Source organism: Leptonotus elevatus, chromosome 7 (assembly GCF_054856555.1).
Source record: "Leptonotus elevatus isolate MCC_2025b chromosome 7, RoL_Lele_1.0, whole genome shotgun sequence".
NCBI classification, from domain to species: Eukaryota; Metazoa; Chordata; class Actinopteri; order Syngnathiformes; family Syngnathidae; genus Leptonotus; species Leptonotus elevatus.
The window spans coordinates 22,142,409-22,146,249 of NC_141245.1; the positions used below are offsets into that span (position 1 = coordinate 22,142,409).

Sequence of the window (3,841 nt, forward strand, 5' to 3'; positions counted from 1 at the left end):
TTTTGTTGTTGGCAGATGTCATGTTAAGAAAAAAAAAAAAGAACAGTTCTCTACCTTAACAATGCTTGAGTGTCACAATAATAATAACGATAATAATAATAATGAACTTTGTCTGACATGCAGTCGGTCTAGCGTTGCCAATCCAATCTGCTTGTTGTGTTCATTGACCGCCACCATGTTCTTTTTCCTGTTCAATGAACCAACTCAATGCAAGTGCTGCCTGAGCCTCACACGTCACCTCAATGGCGACCAGAACAAGGCGAGGCCTCTGAAGCTTTTCTTGGTCCCGACGACAAAAGCACTGACACAGAAGGGAGACGTGGAGCGGGGCTGAATGCGGGACGGCCCGCTCCCTCGCCCGGGCTCCCGCCCTCCCTCTCGTTCCCGGTGCCTCCGCTGGGCTATTGTGGGGCCCGGCCGCGACCTCCCCGTCTTTTCCGGCTGAGGCCGGAGTGCTCCCCGATGGCCCCAAACAGGATTAGTCCCCGCTCATTCTCTGTGCATTTGTGGGTGTTACCGCCGCCAGGCTGGAAAATGGTGCTTTAATTACCTCGCCACCAGGGGGCCTCGCAACTGCCCTGTGGGGAAAAGCTTCTGTCTCGGAATGGGAATAATCCTGAAATGCTGCCGGACTATACTAAACACTGACAAACTTTTTGACCCCGATGCTGTTTTAGTCGCCGACTAACATTTATTTAAATCTTTTTTCCATTTTAAGGCCTCTATACACCAACCCGATGTCGGGAGTCGGGAAGTGGCCGCGCGTTGGTATGCGGTGTCTGATTAATGTATAAATGACCGTCGTAACGTTGGATCTGTTGGCTTTGGGGCGTTTAGGCGGATTCAACATGTTGAATTGGTGTCGGACTATTGTGATATTTGATCACTCTGATTGGCTGTTAGCTAGTGAATCAGTGTACGTAGATGCTAATTGTTAGCATTTCCATTGCGTGTTAAAACGCGTGTACGCGAAATGCTTTTTGAGCCTTTAAAAAAAAATATATATATATATATATATGTGCCTAGGCTCTATAAATGTTGGGAAACACCTATTTATCCTGAACAACAGCAAACATGTAACAATGCAAATATTCCCATTCCGACAGCCAGGAATGACGTCAGCGACACCAAGGCCCAGCTGGACGCGTCCACTCCCATTTATGCAGCACCTTGTGCCACAATAGCTCACTAAGTGCTTCCCGCTTACGATTCACATGCAGAGCCGCGATATAAAACGCAGCCCCGAAGCCAACGAGAGAGAGCGCGGGCCAGTTTTTAACATCTGGACTCGGCTTCATGACGTTGTTTGTGAGTCAGTGTATGTTGGCACATTGTGTGTGCGTGTGTGTGTGTGTGTGACTGCGTGCGCGAGTAGGGTCCAGAGAGAGCACGGGTACACACAAAGGTAGGCCTGTGAATGTGACGACCTGTGGAAAATTCCCGGTCGGTGCCGTGCCAAGACGTCCTGGACTTGTGAAGCGGGATCCGGGAGAAATGTGAGATGATGCAGTGCAGCGCTATTGAAAAAGTGAAAAATGTGCATACAAACATGAATTTTTGTCTCCACTAGATCATGTCTATTGTGTCGATATGTGCAAAACTGACCACATTTACGCAGAAAGGTGAGTATCTAGCGGCGGCGGGAAGTAATGGAGTACAATTACTTTGTTACTGTACTATGCTGTAGATTTCAGTGTTTATACTTTTTACTTTTATCTTATATCTGTACTCATCTTTACTTTGTCCACAGGCACATTGTTTTTCATCTTCCGCAGATGATGACAAGGCATTCAAAAGACGGACAGTGGTGCATTGAGGTACAAGTGACCCGATTTATGAGTCTTTCGAAATTTACTTGCGAGTGCAGACTTCTGTAGTGGCAGTTAACGCAATTGAACTCGCATCACAAAGCAGCAGTTTGGCAAAACAGTGAACATTTCAGAAATAAAATAAAGAAGCTTGCAAGCTGTTTAATGCACTCCAATTTGAAGTTTATTGTCAAATTAACTCATTCACTGCCATAAATTCATACCAAAAAAAAAAAAGATTATTAAAAATTAGAGGCAAGAGGCGATTACATTTTTTAAAATTGTAATTAATCACATGACTTCCTAGTTAACTCACGATTAATCACAAATTCTATATGTTCTAAATGTACAATAAAAAAAATCTAGGTTTTCATGCTCTTGTTAACAAAAGTGGATAAAAAAAAACCTAATATATAAATAGTTCAAATGAATTTTTGACGTTTATAGCCGTCAATGGGAGTGAATGAATTTTTTTTTTTAAAGAAAGAAAATATTTTTTAATCGTAATTAATCGCATGACTTCACTAGTTAACTTGCGATTAATCACAAATTTTATGTACAAAACTAAATTTACAATAAAAAAATCAAGATTTTCAACAAAAGTGGAAAAAATGTTTCACTAATAGAAATAGTAAAATGAATTTTTGACGTTTATAGCCGTCAATGGCAGTGAATGAGTTGAAGATAAAACTGGGAGAATTACACTTTGTGTATTTAAAACAACAACCTAGCTTAGCCTAGTTTAGGCTTAGTTCGCTAGCTTAATACTAATGCTAACATATTCAAGCAAATGAGATGTATCTATCTCTCCTCTTTGTGCATCCATCTTGCTAGCTAGCTTAGTCAGCTAGCTATTTTAGCTAGCTAGCCAGTTATTTATCTTAGCTATCTATCTATCTAGTTTAGCTAGCTAGCGCTCCATCTTAGCTATCACTATTTGCTATCCGTCTTAGCTCCGTATGAGAACTACATTGCCTTAAGAATGGCCCCCGCAAGCTTAATGTTAGCATAAATGTAAAATGCCACTGACACGCTAACGGGTGGCATCTTGTATTGTATGGTATTTATTGTATTATGTGACATTTTAACATATTTCAGCTTTTGGCATCAATACATCATATAGGTATCGTGCTACGTTGTGTCCTCTTGTTAAGGTGAGCGTTCAGAACCCTTAGAAAACGTTCTTGGAATGTTTTGGGGAAAAATAAGCCACCTTCTTGTGAAGTGTCACAAGAAGAGACAGATAAATATTCATTGGCTAACATAGAGGAAAATACACCGTGAGTATAAAAGCAATGGGACACCTGCAGGAAGAGACAAGTGAAGCAAATGTGGACTTGTCCCGTTACTTATTTTCCATACAGCGTGTCAAACTCAAGCACGCATCCAGTGTAGCATATATCATGGTGTGCACACTTTATTAGAACTGGAAAAGAAATGACTTTAAATGATGCTCTTGTGCACTGTGAGCTGTCGCTGTTATTCGGAGCATGTTAAACCTCCCAAAAATCTTCTTTGTGGCCATCCAAGCTGCCTCATCGGGCCTGACACTGCCCTCAGGCTGTTCACCTGCTTGCCTGGCCCTCACAGTGCACGCGTGTGTGCGTCCATGTGTGACCTTCCAGGAAGATGCCAAAATAGTTCACCACGCCTGCATTCCCTGTTTGGACTGCAGACCTCAGTCATAAACTAATGATGTCCTTTTTTTTAATTATTATTATTATTAATCATCAACTTGTATTAGCGAAAGGGTGATTAGCGTTTATTATACACGCTCAATCGCGTGTGAAAACATCTCCGGGCGGCTGCCATTTTGCGCCTCACTTGATGCTTTGACGGCCGTGCGGTGAAATTTGAAATTCTTTTCACTTCTGCAGACTAATAGAGACGATGGTAACGTACCATATTATATTGCATAATTTATTGTACATACTGTAATGCTATTTCATTGTATTGTATTGCACCGTATCCTGTCGCAGAGTATATTTTTGTATTCTACTATTTTGACGTTTTTGATATTGTATTGCGTCCTA

At 41.7% G+C, this 3,841-nt stretch overlaps 1 long non-coding RNA gene across 1 annotated transcript; it reads left to right on the top strand.

Annotated features, from left to right (window-relative positions):
- The first annotated feature begins 363 nt into the window (after positions 1 to 363).
- On the top strand, positions 364 to 1,818 carry LOC147171593 (uncharacterized). The gene is made up of 3 exons (XR_015095627.1): positions 364 to 1,496; positions 1,571 to 1,622; positions 1,776 to 1,818. It is a non-coding gene; the product is annotated as an uncharacterized LOC147171593 (long non-coding RNA).
- The last annotated feature ends 2,023 nt before the right edge of the window (positions 1,819 to 3,841 follow it).